This window comes from Chlamydotis macqueenii, chromosome Z, assembly GCF_036417535.1.
Source record: "Chlamydotis macqueenii isolate bChlMac1 chromosome Z, bChlMac1.mat, whole genome shotgun sequence".
In the NCBI taxonomy this organism is placed as follows: domain Eukaryota; kingdom Metazoa; phylum Chordata; class Aves; order Otidiformes; family Otididae; genus Chlamydotis; species Chlamydotis macqueenii.
The window spans coordinates 73,740,991-73,760,268 of NC_141593.1; positions in this window are offsets into that span (position 1 = coordinate 73,740,991).

The window sequence follows — 19,278 nt, forward strand, 5'->3', positions numbered from 1 at the left end:
AGTAAAAAACTATGGCTGCATACCTTGGTTGCATATCCTACAATGGTTGCATACCCTGTCATGGTAGACAACTGCTTCTGTAGTAGTGACCTGGTTGCATCCCATTTCACACCACAGCAGTGTTTTCAGAGTGCTCATGCTTCTGCGAACGTGTAACCTGTCATAGTTACAGAGAGAAATGGCTGGCTTCAGCAGAATTATAATAAGCTGCAAGAAATCAAAGCAATGGGTAGCTTTGCTGAAACCTTAAACTTGCTTAGGTTGTTGTTTTATTGTCATTAAAAATTATTTCTTTCCTATATCGTCTCACAAGCATAGTGTCTCATAAAAGATTTTTTAGGAATTAATCATTGGCATTTGCAAGAGTAAATTTCTTGCTTATACTACAGAAACTTCAGCACAGACTGTTGGGAGGCATTTTGATGTAGATTTCTGGAGAGGGGTTCTACCTATAAATACAAAAAATCCTATCTTCACCTCACTTCCTCTGGATAACTTTCATTGTAAGTATAAAAAATCTTCTGGGGTCATAACCTGTCTTCCCAGACTAGATCTGCATCAGCAGTTTTTCATGTATTAGCTGTGACCAAAGATTATCTAAGAGTTACAACATTCCCATGGATTAATGGCCTTATGGATTTTGACTATAAAAATCTGTATATACTACATAATTTTTGCCTTTGCAGGAGGAAGAATTTTCAAGTGAGTGTCGAAAAACTACAAAATTGACCAGAGAAGCTCAAAAATCTGAACTGTATCATTTTGTGGCATGACTTGGCTTACAGAAATTTAGAAATGATCTATATTATGCAAATACAACCTCAGTTTATTGCTGTATGTATACTGTGGCATGGATGGGTCACCAGAACTACATGTATGGCACAAGAAGCAATGGAGACATACAAAATGTGAAGTCCCCATTTTGAAGAGCTTACTATTTAAAAGGCCATTAGGATAAGATAAAACTGGATAGGGAGGGAATATGTGTGTGGAGGTGCCTGGTTTGTAAAGCAATAGGATGTTTCATCACAGACAGTCAGCAAAATATTAATTGCAGTGACTAATACTTCATTTGCATGTCCCCTACACATTGATATGAGTAGAATGATCTGAACCTGCTGCACGGATAATTTTTGAAGAAGTGGTCTGAATGCAGTGAAAGTTCAGCACAATCCAGGGCACTGGTTATTTGCTGTCCATATTTGATCCTGGGCAGCAGTCGGCAATAGTGGATTCAGGATAAATGCAATGGTGTTCTCCTCTCCCTTCTGCACCCTGATGGTATAAAGATTGCGCCCCTCTCAAAAGAGACATTCTGAATGGAGGCACTGACCCTGAAACGAGACTTAGCAGGACTTACGTACAAAAAAGCGATGGGATTGTCAGAGCTCTCAGCACTGGCTTAAATCTTGGTTCATTTAAACTGGTAATAAAACTCCTTTTATCTTGAAGATGATCTGCAGTCTGAGGCAGTGCTATATATTTATGTAGTTCCTTCTGGGCAGCCATGCCAGAGAGGTGAAAGTGCCAGAAACAGGAACCATCTGCCAGGACTCCTCCCAGTGTCACTTTGGCAACTTGCGTGCCTTCCCTCTGGCCAGACTGGTCCTCATCCTGCCGATGGAGGTGGCCGTCATGTGAGCATCCTGATGCTCAGTGCAGGAAAAGGCTGCTCCAGCCTCAGTTCACCTGCAGAAAGGGGACCTTGATAACTTTGGGGCAGAGTAGAGGGGGACGAAGCTGAAGGAGGCAATGCAGAGACAGGAGGGTAGGGAGGAAGAGAGGAGCTGAGCACCGTTCCTTTCAGTTTTTGTCGCTGTTTCCATTTTGTCATTTCTCTTAACACTATTTTGTCTTCTTATACCTGTACCTTTATTTTATTTTTCACCACCTTACTGTGGGAATAAAAACAGTTAAAAATAAATAACAATGATTTTTATTTTCTAGCAGTCGTAGCACAGAGGAGACACATTTGTCTCGCAAAGCAACATAGAGTGAGCACAGTCTCCGCTCATGACAATTTACAGCATAAAAGGTAGAACTGGTGCTTGATGATACGAGTCATAGAACCACATAGACCTGCAATGTCCTTCCCCAAATTAAAAAACTCATACAATACAAAACTAAAACAATTAGCACCATCTAGGACAACCAGTTGGATACTGGGCAGTGCACAGCACAGCTTTTCAAAGTGAAGAAAAAAATCACATTTCTGCAGATAATATGTTTTAATAGTTATTAGCGTTCTTAGATGGAGTCTGGACTTTCTCTCAAGTCTAAAGGTTTTTCACCTCAGTTTTCAGCTCCTGTTTTTCTGGTTGAGCAAGGTGTCAGCTACTGCAGATGGGACTTTGCCATGGATGACAACGATTCATTTATCATTTTGCTTTCCTAGAGAAGAATGGAGGTTATATCTACAGTGCAGTCCAGAGAGCAATGACGAGTTGTTTGACAGTTATAGAGAGTCTTGCTGTGTCTGAGGTCTGTCCCACGAGCCACAACAGTGACCAGGCTGGCTGATGTACACCCAGCTCAACTGTGTGGGTTAGCAAGCCTTTGGACTGCAGAGCAGATACAACAACCTTGGATGGTGACACAAGGGGTGAGCAAACGGTCCTGATCAGTACCACTTCCAGAAGGAGCTCCAGTCCTTCATGTCTAAGGCTTACAGAATAAATCACACTCTCCTGTCACATAAAATTATGAAATATCCATGAACCATCCACATCTAGCAGGAGCCTACAGTAAGTGTAGAGCAGGCAGAGCAGCCATGTCCTCACCAACTAGGACACAGTCCCACAGCACACAAAAGAGGAGAGCAGAGCAAGTCCCCTGAGAGCAGCAAGGTTCAATCAAGAGTTCAGTAATCGCCAGACAAATCAAGAGGGACACGTCAGGTCCAAAGCTGAGCCAGGAGGTCAAATCCTCACCTCAGTGATAAGATGAACCAGACAGGTGCCTTCACATAGGCACACCTACAAGAAGCTGAATTCACGGTCAAGCTCGGAAGCCTAAACACAGCCCCTGAACCAAAGCAAAGTGATCTGAGTGAAACTCCTCTTGGCCGTTTCTGAAGCCTCAGCTGTTCTTGCAGAAGTTTGATCCCAGGTTTCATGGCTGTCCTCTGATTCGAGGAGCTTAGAGGAAAATTATGGAGAAGATTATACTGCATACTATTGAAAGGCATTTAAAGAATAATGCAATAATCAGGCACAGTCAATATGGGTTCACAAAGGGAAAGTCCTGTTTAACTAGTCTGATATCCTTCTGTGATAAGGTCTCCCATCTTGTGACAGGTGTACTTGACCCCCTGACCAGATTGGCAGTGGTTTGATGCAGGCTCTGGAGGAGGTAATGGCCTGAGGAGTAGCTGGGCCAAGAACTCCTCTAGTTTCAATCTGTTCTCTGAAAACCCTTGAAGCAGCAAAGTGACACAGTGAGCATTGATGTATATGAGCTTGGAACACCAACCATGTGATTAATACATGAATAACAGGCGACTTTTCTGAGACTCATTTATCAAGGAACAAATAGTTGTGAGTACAAGGAGTCCATGCATACCTTTTCCATTGCAGGTAATTTGACTGCGAGCCAACCACTTCATTCCATAAATATGACAGCCTAAGTGAGATTTCTTTGAGCTCTTCTTGCTAGGCAGCGTGGCTGCATGGCGATGATCTTCCCTTGAGCTGGGACTCCTCTCAAGGTTACTCCTTGAGGCAGAGAGACGTTTTACCAGTGGTAGATCTTTGGTAAGCAACTGATACCACACACAATCTTATAGTATGGTAACTTTGATTGCATGTTAGATTGATACTAGTGAAACATTACTTTGTATGAGATAATTCATTAGATATAAACTGTTGTCCAAGTTTGAGACTAGGATTGGACCTAGCCACACCTAGGCTCCATTAGGAGTTTAGAAAGCAAAGGAGTCCGCTCTGAACCTCGTGACTCAACAGGAGAGTCTTCTTTACCCTTTTGTGTCTCTAGTCTGTGTGAATCAATCTGACTCAATTCTAATTCAATTTTCCTTTGTATGTTTCTTCCATGCAGTAATTAATAGCATGAACCTTGCCATTGAACTTTGTTAAATCACAACATCATATTAAAACCACTTTTGTTCATACCTCTTATGATGGTTCTTTAAGTGATCTAAATAATTTATTTGTGATAAATTGGTGTAATCAGCAGGATCCTAAATCAGGATTAGTGACACACTGAACAGATGAAGGGAAGGTGGTGGATGTAGTTTTTCTGGACTTTAGTAAGGCTTCAGATACTGTCCCTGACAGTGTGCTGGGTGAAGAACTGGCTGAAGGGCAGAGCTCAAAGTGTTGTAGTGAATGGGGCTACAACTGACTGGTGACCAGTCACTAACAATGTTCCTCAGGGTTCAATTCTAGGGCCAGTTCTGTTCAATATTTTTATAAATTATTAGCATGCAAGAGTTGACTGTCTTGAGGGACAAATTGCCTTGCAGAGTGATCTACAAATATTGGAGCATTAGGCTATGATTAATGGGATGAAATCTAAGAAGTCAAAATGATGGATTCTGCTCCTAAGATGGATTAACACTGGGCACAAGTATAAACTGGGAGAGGAGCAGCTGGAGAGCAGCCCTTCAGGAAGGGATCTGGGGCTGCTGGCTGACAGCAGGCTCAGTAGGAATCAGCAGTGTGTCTGGGCAGTCAGGATGGCAAACCACATCCCGGGGTGCATCAAACCCAGCATAACCAGCCAATCAAAAGAGAGGATCATCTGGCTGTGTTCAGTGTTGCTGTGGTCTCACCTTGAATAGTGTGTGCAGTTCTGAGCCCCACAATTTAAGAAGGACGTGAAGGACTTGAATGAGTCCAGAGGGGGACAAGACAGCTGATGAAAGGGCTGGAAGGCATGCTCAGTGAGGAGAGGCTGTGGACTCTGGGTTTGTCTAGTTTGGAGTAAAGGAGACTGAGGAGTGACCTCATTGTTCTCTACAGCTTCCTGAGGAAGGTGCTGAGCTCTTCTCTCTGGAATCCAGTGTTAGGATATGTGGGAATAGCTCAAAGCTATGTTAGGGGAGGTTTAGACTGGGCATTAGGAAGCATTTATTTACTGAGAGTGTGGTCAAGTACTGGAACAGGCTTCCTAGAGGGGTGGTCGATGCTCCATGCCTTTTAGTGTTCAAGAGGCATTTGGACAATGCCCCTAATAACATGCTTTAAATTTTGGTCAGCCCTGATTGGTCAGGCAGTTGGGCTGATGATTGTTGTAGGTCCCTTCCAACTGGGACTATTCTGTTCTGTTCTGTTCTACACAATGAAGTGCCTGCAGTGTTAGACATATGTCGTAGTTCAGCCCCAATCGGGACCAGACTACGCAGTCCCTCTCTCACTCCCCCTACCCTCCGAGAGAACAGGGAGAGAAAATATAAGGAAAAATGGCTCGAGGTTTGAGATAAGGACAGGGAGAAATCCTTAAAGTTACTGTCACAGGCAAAACAGACTCGACTTGGGGAAAACTATTCATTTATTATTACAAACAGCAGGATAATGAGACAAAGAACAAGATAATCTCCCCCCACCCCTCCCTCTTCCCAAGCTTAACATTATCTCTACTACCTTCCCCCCCCCGAGCGGCACAGGGGGGAAGACGGAATGGGAGTTGCAGTCAGTTCATCATATGTTGTTTCACGCCGCTGCTTCATGGTCGGGGGAAGAACTCCTCACATTCCTCCCCTGCTCTGTTGTGGCATCCCTCCCACGGGCCACAGTCCTTTGTGGAACTGCTCCGGCGTGGGTCATCTCTTCCACGGGTGCAATCCCTCTAGAACAGCTGTCCCAGCGGGCCCTCCACAGGCCACAGCTGCCTTCAGGCATCCACCTCCCCCAGTACGGGGTCCTTCACGGGCTCCAAGTGGATCTCTGCTCCTCCGTGGGCCTCCATGGGCTGCAGGGGGACAACCTGCTCCACCATGGTCTTCACCACAGGCTGCAGGGGAATCTTGGCCAGGAGCCACATTACTCCTCCCTCTCCTTCTGAACTGACCTTGGCGTCTGCAGCCGTTCCTCACAACAGGCTGGTAGATGTCTCTTAGAATCTTTTTTTACATCTTATTCACTTCTCATCTCCTTTCCACTTCTTGCAGCCGGGCTGGACTGAGTCGGGCCCAGTCGGCTGCCTGGCGAGAGGCCAGAGGGTAAGGCCTGCAAGGCCCATGAGGCCTGTGCCTCCCCCTCTGCGCCTCTGCCCCCGCTTAGCTTCTTCACATCTTCTCTCTCTTTTTTTTTTTTTCTGTTTTCCCTTTCTTAAATACGTTATCGCAGAGGCGTTATCACGGGACATTCTGCTACCAATCGGCTCGGCCTTGGCCAGCAGCAGGTCCGCCCTAGGCCCGGCCGAGTCCACTGAACAAAGGGGAGCGACTTCTAGCAGTTTCCTACAGAAGCTACCACCTTAGGCCCCCCCCTACTAAAAAAACCATGACAACATATCATCTGAAGGGAGAGACACCTAATGTCACTGATGGTTTTGTCTGTCCAATGCATATTCAATTTAGAGGATGACAACAGTACCTCGAAATTTAGACTGGTGAAGATGTGAAGAATTAGTGGATTTAAACACTACAATTAGTGGTATTAGGAAAGAAAGTAGAGGAGGAACTAGAAAAGTGAGCTAGAAGCTGTTGTTGACTAACACTAGTCAGCTATCACCATGTCACTTTGGACAAGTCATGCCTTGAACCAATGGAGACTCTACACACTCCCCTGAAAATCTCTCTTAGCAGTTTGTTAGTATGATTGTTAGTAGATATTTCCTAACGTTGAACCTAAAACTCATCTACTGAAGATTATGTCCTCCCTGTTCATCACAGAAGATTCTTCATCAAGAGATTCTTCTCCTCCTGTTAGCTACCCTTTACAACTTTGTAAGTTATTTTGCTGCCTGTATTCCTTCTTCTAGGATACCTACAGTCTTTGAATAACCTCAGTTCTTTCAATATAAAGGGTCTGGAGAGGAAAGGACAGAAAACTTCTCTGCTGGGGGAAAAACTGATTCCAAAATTTCCCCAAGGTATCCCTCACATCACAGTATCCTGTTGTCTGCTAGTCCCAGGAAGGGTCCAAGGAGCATTTGCAAAAATGCTGCATGGAGTTTGTAATTGTTTCAAGTGGATCTGTTTCCTCTATCTCTTTGACTTTGTGGACACTGCTCTGCTTGGTCTTGTGGGTGAGGCAAATAGAGATGGAACATGGTAGATGTCTTGAGTTTTCTGAGGTCCTGTTGATTGAAGGCATAGTTCCTACAGGCACTCATTTAAATCAGCAAGCAAATATCTATGATTAGCTGTATACTGCAGTGAACAACATGAGCTAACCTTTTAGATTTATGGCTTTCAAAGGCCTTGCAGAGAATTAATGAAATCTTTCTGCTCATCCTGCATCTCTGCTTTATATTCTCATTAGAGAGAGATTTTAGGGCAAAACCTTGTCTTTGATGAGTCTTGCTTGGTATCTGTGCCAGATGAGGATCCAGCGTTTAATTCTTTGTCAGTGTCCCCTTCTTTCTTCTTCTTTCTTGCTCATTTTAAGATATTTCCTTCCCCCAACCTCAGCTTCAGGCCACTGCATAGACGCACACATCCTCCCTTGTTCTGGACTGTTTGATCTATAAAGCATTTAATCCAATTTATGTTTCTTCCTCTTCTCTGTAATGGACTGAAAATGGTAAATGTTCTGACATTAATTATTTTCTGTAATATTTCATATTCTTTGCTCAGAGAAATCTACTCTTACATGTGATTTTTCAGCTTTTCCAGCTCATCTTCTGTGCACGTCACTTTAATCCTAGGATCAGTACACCTCTCCATCACCGTTTAAAGGTAAAGTGATTACACATACACAGAAACAAAGGAAAGGTTTTATTAATAATTTTTGTAAATACAAACATCTGATACCATTTTATAGAACTCTTGCCTTAAACACAAGAACCTAAGTGAGGCTGGTGCCATTAATGTGGATTTGCACCAGTGTAAGAAAGAATTTACCTCTAGATCAAAAGAAGCACAAGAAAACACTTTATGCAGAATTCAGAAGGGTGGATTGAGGTGCATACAGCAAAGATCAGGGAACGTATCAGGAAATATACCTGAACAGCAGCTGATGTGGCAGCATTTTTATAAATACTTATCTTCTTAATCAAAAGTCCACTGAGCCTTATGAACGTGGGATCTTCTTCCGTCACTAGTAGGCACTCTGACATTACAGATCACGGAACTGCATCCCAGTGTGAGACACTGCTTTAGCAAGGTTGGGATATGAAGTCTTTGATGGCATATAAGTAATAAAATCCTTTCAATAAAATTATAAACTCATAGTCAGTAAAGACAGAGAACATTCCTCTTTGGTACAGTGCTACTGTGAGTGGCTGCAGATGGCAGATTTTAGAAAACTGCTTGGTTTTTCTGTGAAATATAGCACTGATATTAATGGCAGAATATCCAATTAGATAAGTGTGATTCTATTCTACTGTCAAAATTACCTACTCCATTTGCCACTTGGACTTCCATGCAGATGAAGGCTTTTTCATGTAAATCTCTCCTTATTTGTCACAGTCACCTTCAAACACTTATAATGAATATATACCTTGAGATGAGCTGGACCATTGTCCTGGTTTTGGCTGAGATGGAATTAATTTTATAAAACACACTAGCTGCTGTGTAGGATTTGATGTGTGAAGAATGTCAATAATACACTGATGTTATTAGTTGTTGCTAAGAGATCAGACTTTTCTCAGCTTCCCACGTTTTCCTAATGTGCAGGTGCAAGAAGCTGAGAGGGATATAGCCAGAAAAGTTGACCCAAACTGGCCAAAGGAAGTATTCCATAGCATAGACACCATACTCAGCATATAAGTGGTCGATGAGCAGATCTCTCTATTTTTCTGGAAAAGATCGCCGCTCAGGATTGTTCCGAGATCACTCGCAGTTCTGTTCCATGACCACTGCTTGGGATGGGCTGTATTAGTCATTGGATGGTGAGAAACTGTGCATTGTTAACTTCGTATGTTCTATTAATTACTATTACTACTACTACTACTACTACTACTACTACTACTACTACTATTATTATTATTATTATTATTATTATTATTATTATTATTATTGCAGCTTCCTTTGCTGTCTTAGTAAGCTGTCTTGATGTCAACCCATGAGTTTTCCTTTCTTTCCAATTTTCTCCCCCATCCCCCTGGGGAGAGAGGGGGTGAGCGAGCGTCTGTGTGGTGCTTGGTTGCTGACTGGCTTTAAACCATGGTGACCATCTAAGCCTTCTGCACAGTCAATGGGGAGAACTCTCTGAAAGAAACTAATATGGCCTATTGTCACTCTCTGCCTAGACTTCAAGGGCTTTATTGATTAGCCTTCTACTGACAGGATGCATAGATGTGTGCAAGGTTATTGTGCTGCTCAATCTGATATTTTCACGGTTATTTCCACCTTTTGAGGACCATCATCCAACCATGAGATGCAAGCATGAGCGAACTGATCATGCTTTGCACCTCTAGCCCTGTAGGATGGCAACATTGCCAGGAGATGTATTTGTTTGCCAGATGGTAATGTATGGACGCTATACACATACTTCCTCCATCACCACTTCCAGAATCATCCCTATTCTTTAAAATGCTTTACTTTGATGTCTGAAACAGCAAATTGTCTGAGGGAATATCAGTGGGAAGGGAGGAATGTTAGAAAAAGCTGTAAAGCTGTCCTTCACTAAATTAAAGTTTGGTTTGAGCAAGGCTGAGGACAGCCGGTGTTTCCAACTCTGGCAAGAGTTACAGTAGGATCTTTACTGAAACTGAGACAAAATGTCTCATTCTGATTAGTAATTTCCTCACTTGACAAACTCAGAGATAGTTCCTTGAGCATTGTGTAAATAAAAATGACTGCCAACTGCCACTAGACCACAAGAATTAAAATGTCCTTCAGTTTTATAAATTATCATTTATTAGCTAGAAAGGATACACATTATTACCCAACTCATGTCTGACAACTCATGCATCAACTTCTACCTGTCAAGCAATTATAGATAATGGCCCAAGTGAACAGTTTTTTTTTTCTTAGACTTTCTTTTTTTTTTTTTTCTATTTTCAGAAATAAATAATTGTTTCTTTCATTTCTAAAGTAAATTCTGGCATGTGGGGTACAACGCCAGGAACAGTTCCTGCAATTAGACAATGTTGCACAATGCAACAGAAGAGCACATATTTACTAAATGAGACATACAAAATCTACTATCCTTGCTTCATAAGCACCCGAGGAGGTGTTAGAGAGAGAAAAATCTTTGCTGATTAAAAAACTGCTTATGTCTGTCACAGGAATCAGTCTAAAAGATGTATTTTATTTTGTCTTTTCTCTGTAACGGAAAAAGAATGGCAAAACCAGATGTGATGAGTGATTTCAGAGGCCCAGTTGAGCCTGCTACTACAAGAAGTTTGTAAATTAAAATGTGTCAATACTTCTGTTTGTTTCAGTGGATTTATTCACATGCTGTACATTGTGCACATACTGAGTGGAGCTGGAATCATGATCTGCAGGTTATCAGACTGACTTTTAGAAAACTGCTAAACAATACACAGATCTGAAGCGTGTCTCTGAATTGTAAGACTACTAAATGCATAGGTCTTGGAGACTTGACCTTAAGTACAAAATACTGAGCAGTGTGCACGTAGATGCCCCTGGTCGTGTAGTAATGGCTGCATATTTTAAATCTTCTCTGATATCTTGCTTCTGATGCAATTTAGTAATAAAATACAGAATCTCAATCTGGTGTTTCTATTTTTAGCAAAGTAAGAAAGTTATAGCTGTTTACTATCTCTTTTTAGTCTATGATTGTGATGAAAGAGAAGAATATTCATATTATTATTTGCATTTGAAAAAATGCAAGAAACATGCAAAGAATTAGAGCTGCTCTGTATCGCAAGGGATAGGATAAGGATCATCATGAAACCCATACAATGCATATTCATCTTCATTAATAGATTTTCAAAACAATTATTAATACTTGTTCAGTGATGTTGGTTCTTCCCATAAAGAAAGAAGATTGTTAAAACATCTGGGAAGAATATTTAAACATAGCACTATTAGAACTACACAAGATTCCCAAAAATTCAGTTGTGACAGTGATACCATTGCATTAATGCTGATTAGCAGCTGAATTTTGCAGAAAGGCATATCGAGGAAACTCTTTAACACTGAATTAATTAAAATGGAAATTGCAGACACAACTAGATTACAAAAGACAATGAGCTAGAAACTCAGCTGGTACAAATCACTATAGCATCATGGAAATTAAAGCCTAGCTCAGTGGTTGCTGGAGGACTTCCATATCCTGATACCAGTGTCTTATAGAGTCTGTGCTGTGCCATTTTCATAGTGCCAATGAAAATTATAGTGTTCTTGTAATCAAATTACTAATGACTGTACAACATAATTAATGGGTTGTGTGCAAACTATAAAGCTTTTTTCCCCCCTTTTCATCACAATATTCCTGTTTAGCTCAGCTAAAAAAAAAATGCAAGAATTATTTAGCTCAGTTAAAAATAAAAAAATATTTTTTTGTGTGTGTAGAGAGAGAACAGATAATATTTTATATATATATATATATATATTTATTTTTTAAAAGGGCAAAATCCTTGGCATTTTTTTTAAGAAAACAATTAAGCTGTGAGTACAGAAGACTTATCGCTTAAACTGCCTTTCTCTTGAGATTGTTTTTATAATGCTAACATAAATTATGTCCATATTTAAGCACTGATGAAGAAAGGCCATTAGTTTGTAAGCACATTGTTCAAACATTGCAGCAGGTACATGCTCAGCCTGTGATACAATTAAACAGAGTGATGGAGGTCTTCTAGCATTTTGTAATTTTGAGAGCAGGTGCCTTCCCCACTCAGTCAGCTCAGTCAAGAAGAGGTTCATTCTGCTTTTTTTTCAAGGGAAACTGATACCCACATGTCCTGTAATCTATTCCTTTTAGAGAGAAGGAAAACTGGATGATTTACAAACAAGCCAAAGAGTCTGAATGGACTCTGAACAGTGGAGAACAGGGTTACCACAACAGATTAAGTTCACATTGCAGAAATATTGCTACTACTTCTGTGATGCTGCCTGTGACAGTGCTTCATTGTCAGCAACTTTCAATAAATTTCTAAAAGGTATCATTTTTTTTCTTTTTCTTTTCTTTTTTCTTTTTCTTTTTTTTTCTCTTTTCAGTTTTTCTTTTTTTTTTTTCCTTTTTCTTTTTTTCTTTCTGTTTCTTTCTCTTTTTTTTTTTCTGTTTCCTTTTCTTTCTCTCTTTCTCTTTATCTTTTTTTTGTTTGTTTGTTTTCTTTTCCTTTTTCATTTTATTTCCTTTTCCTCTTCTTTTTTTGTTTCCTCCAAATATCTCCTGAACGTATCTCTAGTAACGATCAAGGTCTCATTAACTGAGCACAAGTTTGTGCTTCCACTGAAAGCTGATGGGTGGTTCCCACCTTCTGCTTTTACAGACTGGTCAGGGTCCAAAGGAAGGCCACGAAGATGATCAGAGGGCTGGAGAACCTGTGTTGTGAGGGAAGACTGCAGGAGTTAGGTCTTTTCTCCCTGAAGAAGAGCAGGCTCAGGGGGAAGTACATACAATATTCCAGTATGTACAGGGCAGCAGGCGGTTGTGTTAATACTAGTGCAGATAAAATGCAGAGAAGAGATGAGAAGGAGCACCTGAACGTAGAAAAAAAACACATATAACCTCCTCTTTTGTTAAACCTGTGCATGTAACCAAAATCTCAGCAGTGCTCATCTTTCAGAATTGACTTGTCCTTTGACTGACTGTGAGTCAATTTTCAGATTTCAGGGAAACTTTCCCTTGGCTCCTTGAGCTGTATTTTGTCTTACATGCTCTTCCACAGGTTTTTCGTGTCTGTTAGTCAAGCTGCACCAGATTCAGTGTGAATTGATACAGCTACAGTCAGAATGAGTGTCAGTTGCCTGAATATGAGCATTTGGGAATTCCCAATATTTAATAGTTGGGAATAAGTTTTGCTAACAATTCCTGTTTGACCTTGGTACATTTGGTTAACGAGTAAGGAAATTTATCTTCGACAGTCAGCCTTCTAGCAAACAAGTTGTGAGGATGCAGACAGCAGAGTATTGGTCATGAGTGCCACCTTTTTAATTATGAATGGAAGCCTTACTATTTGTCAGCAGTTGGTATGCTGTACACAGATTCAAACATCAATTTTTATTCATAACACAGCATTCTCTTTCAGCTGCTAGAAAGAATTCAGAGCTCTGTGAGTAGATGTCAAGATTAGCTGTATTCTTGTGTAGATAGTATGATTACAAAAGCTTCTAGGGCTTAAACTGGCATTCTGTTTCTCATAGGACCAAATTATATAAATATATCTCAGTCTCTGTGATTATTTCCTGTTACAGAAAAATCAAGGTTGGTTCTGGAGGCATTTGCCATAAATACTGGTATCCTTGACAACACCAGAATCCAATAAAGTGCTTTGTAATGACCTACTTTAAAAAAATTTATTCCTTAACTGGTATGATTATATGATAATAAAATTGTACTGTGGCCATTTTTGGAAAATATTTTAAGTCTTACTTTATGTCAAATTTGACATAAAGTCTTACTTTATGTCACCGTAAAATATAATATTGCAAGACATATTAAAATGTCTCAACTTGCTACCAAGGATACAGCACGAAATAGCTAAACTGGTGTAAAAAAAAAATCTTTGGTTTTTCCTGTATTTGTTTATCTTTTCTGTAATATAGTCAAAGTGATGTCTTAATAGTCCTAATATTAATTAGAGCAATGAATGTTAACTAAGATGTATCCACACTATGCCCAGCTTTTCCATGTGTATTTCTTCCATACAGACACATCTCCATTTAGATAACATGAAAGCAAAGCTACTCCATCAGTAGTGACACATCAAATATATGTAAGTACAACCTCTGAGATATGATGAATTTAATACATCATTGTTTTAATGTTCTTTGGTGTCATCGCTTCCAGGCTCAACAAGTAAATAACAGAGTAAGAGAAGCTGATCTTGATTTTTCTATCCACATGCCCATGGAAGGGAAGTTGACGTAAGCGCTCCAGGTTCAGGGCATTGATGGCAGCCACAGTTTGAGCTGCAGCTACCGGTTATTCTGTTCCTGTGGTTGTATTCATCTGCAGGGCGGAACGATGGGTCAGCCCTCACAATTTTTCGGTTCCAGAATATTATGTGGGTTACCTTCCAAGCGTTTTGAGCTTCTGTCTAATGAAAAGCTGGCTGTCATATGGCAATCTTCGGTTTGCTCTGTAAGAACAAAGAATGCTGAGGTACTTTATGAGAACATATCCAGTGCAGTATTCAGCTCTCCACAAAAAATGCTGGGATAAACAAATGCAACTTGCAAGTTAAAAAAATAGCCAACCCGCCCCCCGACTCCGCCTTCCCAGCAAAACCCAAGCAACATCAGGAATCTGAAGTATAGAGTAAGAGCTCCAAGTCAGTGGATATGTGCAAGCATACAGATGATAAAGAAATGAAAGTGGCCACTGATGAGCAAGAGAAAAAGTCTAGCTCTCTAATAAAAGGGAAATAATATTGCCATCAAAAGATAAAGGAAAATGTTGCCAGTTTGTTCTTCAGACTCGAGGACCATGCAGTCATTCCCTTGATGGATTCATGTTGTTTTGTAGTTAGTATGAACGGGAGGCACACTAAACTGTGCTGTAAATAAGAGCAAAGTGCTGCTTGTCCCTAGATCTGAGGGAACATAGATATACCTAGAATAGAAAAGAATCATTAAGGTTGGAAAAGACCTCTAAGATCATCAAGTTCAACTCTCAGCCCAACACCACCATGCCTACTAAACCATGTCTCAAAGTGCCACGTCTACACATTCTTTGAATACCTATGAACTGTTTTTTTTCATCAGGGATGATGACTCCACCAGCTCCCTGGGCAGCCTGTTCCAAAGCTTGACCGCTCTTTCAGTAAAGAAATTTTTTCCTAATATCAAATCTAAACCTCCCCTGATGCAACTTGAGGCCATTTCTTCTTGTTTTATCACTAGTTACTTGGGAAAAGAGACCAACAAACACCTCTGTACAACCTCCTTTCAGGTAGTTGTAGAGAGTGATGAGATCTTCCCTCAGCCTCCTCTTCTCCACACTAAACAATCCCAGTTCCCTCAGCTGCTGCTCATAAGACTTGTTCTCCAGACCCTTCACCAGCTTCATTGCCCTTGTCTGGACATGAACCATCCCTTTTCAGGTATTTCTAGTGCCTCTGTCATCTGAACATCCAGTGTGCTCTGTTTCAGAACCTAGACCATTTCTAGTTCCTGTAGAACATACTTTTCTATTTGTAATCACCAGACCGATGATGAGGATGCCTGTTTATTAATTACACATTTTATGTTGGTTGTTGGTTTTAATGATTCCTGGATCAATGGGAACTGAATTAATGTTGTTGCCAGCTGATGGGACAAGAAAATGTTCAGCTTGAGTTTAAGATTGACATTAACCATTGGCAACAATATGTACGTGTTTTACATTCCTCTCAGCAGTCTGTAAGTCCATAAATGATCCATAATAGTGCACTAAATAAAAATTACATGATACCTTTGAATAGGTCACAGTGCAGTCAGAAAGTGATAAATGAAGATGAGATGTCTTTTACTTAGCATTTAGATCTCACATGATCTAAAATACAGATGTAAAATACAGATAACTCATTTTTGTTTGTTCCAAAAGAGTATATACTGTGGTCTCAAAGAGTAGAGAGTTTGGCTTAAAAACAAAACATTGCTAAACATTGTTGATAAATGTTAATAAGCTTTACAAAATATATTTGGAATAAATGAAGGGCAAGTCAAATTTCAATGCAAACAACAGGAGTAGAAAACAATAGATATTAATTGACTTATTTTGGGAACCTATTATATAATTATGGCATTGATTAAAAGGTTATTGCCTACCTCTTACTTCATTATGATTAGAAAGTGTCAAATAAATCACCATTAAAAATCTCGACTTCATTGATATCAAAAATAAAAAGGAAATTTCTTGAGTTTGGGATGTGTGTATGTGCAGAATCTGTAATAACGTAGAATGATAGTGTTTTATCTGGAGTGCACTTGTGCCAGTCAAAATACCTCTGGCATGAATTAATACTAAAATGCATCAATAATGCAGTTAGAAATGAGTACAGAAACCCTTCCCAGTACCTGCCAGTCTCTCCACTGCTATGCTTGCCCTTCAAATGCTTCCCTGAGTCCCAGGGTTCACAGCTGCATTAGAGGGGAGGGAGGAGCTGGTGCAGGGAGTCATCAGCATCCTGAGTTTCTTGCTCAGAGTGATGTGATGGTAATGATGGGGGTTTCCTCCTCTTTGCTGTGAGAAGGAAGACTTTGATAGTATCTTCCCTCTCAGCCCTGGGTCCACTTGAATTTATTTTTATAGGTTTTCTCAACCAAGTCTGCCTTCATGCACCTTTTTTTTCCCCCCCGTTGGTTCCCGGTTATTAAGTTTTTTTTTTTTATTTTATTTGTTGTCTCTAAAACTGTCTTTACCCAACCAATATGAGGCCTGCATGCCTTAGCAACCCCTGATTGACTGCTGTGATCTGTGCCTAAAGGCTGTGACGTCTGGCACCATCCTGTCTCTGCGGTCTGCCACACCACGTTTGACTGTATGGTCATGGATGGTTCTGTCCACACAAAATAACTGCCTGCTGTCACCATAACCTGAAGAGGAGCTACATCAAACTGAGGCAATGCTTATCTCCTTGCAAGACAGCTGCTGCCATGGCTAGGCATTCTGTAATAGCTTAGGCAAGCTACAGCCCAGAGAAGCCTTGAAACCCTGCAATGTTATGCCAATACAAAAATAATGCTTCTAGTAATGCCAAAACTTCGTATTTACTGGGCTGCAGGCAGAGGACACAGAAGATGTGGAAGAGGGATAACATGAGACTGAAGGGATTCATCAGTCCTACTACTGTTGAGTCAAGTTTTTCCTGTGCATTCAGAATAGGAATGAAGGACCTCCCAAACCATTCTCAAAATTGGCCGTGCAATTTATCTTCTCCTAATCTTATGGGGGATTTTCTTAATTACTCTCATTTACTACCCCTGGCAATACTTGGGACAGAGAGGATATAAAACATAAACGTAGGCCAGACAAGAATCAATATCAGCAGCTGCTGCCTCCGTTACCCTCTCAAAGTCTCCCTTGAGGGCTCACACCGCCAATGTTAAGGCTAGGAGCTCTCTCAGGTGAACACTTCTTCTGCCTGACCAGGAGCAGTCTAAAGGCATGAGCCGTGATGCCAGTGTCACAGGCTGTCCAGCAGCATGCAAATCTTAGCGGAGAAAGGAGATCTGTGTTACCCAGCGGTGCTCTGTGCCTCTGCCAGCCTGGAGCAGCTGTGGTAGAAGAGGGCAGTCTCCAGGAAGTTTTCTGCAGCCAGGCTAGCATTACTTCTCAAGGAGGACTGGCACAGGATATTTCCAGGTTGTGTTTCTTATTAAAACAGTGTGCTTCTCCCATTAGCTGCATCGCAGAAACACACAGCGGCTAGAACTGTTAGTAACAGCAGTGTGTGCTGCAGCTTGTGCTGCTGCAACTTTGGACAAAATTATGCATACAAACATGCTATAGAACCAGATTTGGGTTTAACATGCTCTACGTTTGCAAGATGGCTCATTAACAGGGTAAGGTGTCATCACTGGACTCTGAATCGAGCTGTAATTGATTCAATACTTCAAAAAAAGAGGGTTTTTTTTTTTCAAAGTGGCCAAACCTCCAACCTTACTATGTTCTCTGTGGTGTTTACATTGCTATTTTGTAAGACTGGAGAAATCTTGATCAGCTTTGGTCCTGTGAAATACTATTAACGTCAGCAAAAGTAATCATATTTTGCATACAAAAATACATAACATTTGACATTTGGGAACTGAAAAATAAGGCTGCTCCTTTCTGTTGCTGATGACGCAAAAAGAGGGAAGGTTGGTGCCCTTGAGGCTATGTCTGTAACTGCTGGCTGAAGAATGGCTTTTGAACCAAAACCCTATGGACCTGAATGGCCAGAATGGAGTTCCAGGAAGATAAAGAAGTCTTTACTACTGAATTTTTGATCTTTTATGCCAAATAGATGTTCTTAGAACTATATATTTAAAGAAGAAAAAAAACATAAAGGAGTCATGTTTTATTATATAAACATGTATGTCATACCTTGAATATAATCGCATTATAATAATACACTCTGCAAATATCCATTTTTTTTTTTATGACAGTTATCCATAAGGAAATTGCATGTAAATTTTTAATTCTTTGATCATAAGTACCTCACATACTGATGATAATTTGTATTGCTTACAGGGCCTCAGTTGCAAATGTAAACCATTCAAAAGTCAAGCTGTTTGGTTATATCAGAAAACACACTTTATTTTTCTCAGGAGGCTGACTGCCTTTTATGAGTTATTAATGAAAATATCCTGGGGCTGAATGCATCAAGCACTGAGATTTTGTCAGCAGTAGAAGAGGGAGAATGAAGCATGTGTGGGAAAGTAATTCTCATGCAATTTATGTGCTTGGAAGCTATGTAGGTCAAATTTTTTTTTTTTTTTTAATTCTCCCCCTCTATTCCACTCCCGTGAGACCCCACCAGCTCTGGAGCCCCCAATATAAGAAGGATGTAGACCTGCTGGACCAAATTCAGGAGAGGCCATGAAGATGATCAGAGGGCTGGAGCACCTTTCCTATGAGGACAGGCTGAGAGCTGCTCAGCCTGGAAAAGAGGAGGCTCTGGGGAGACCTGATAGTGGCCTTCCAGTACCTCAAGGGGGCCTACAGGAAAGATGGGGAGAAACTCTTCAGTAGGGCCTGTTGTGACAAGACAAGGGGTAATGGTTTCAAAATAAAGGGAGGTAGATTTAATTAGCTATTAGGAATTTTTTTTTTTTTTTTTACAATGAGGATTGTAAAACACTGGAACAGGTTGCCCAGAGAGGTGGTGGATGCCCCATTCCTGGAAACAGTCAAGGCCAGGTTGGATGGGGCACTGAGCAACCTGATCTGGTTGGAGATGTCCCTGCTCCTTGGAGGGGGGGTTGGACTAGGTGACATTTAAAGGCTCCTTCCAACCCAAAACATTCTATGATTCTGTGAGTCTATGATTTTTTTTCCATGGGCAGAGGAGGCACCATCTGCTTTATGAGAAAAAGAGGGTCTTGTCTTTGGC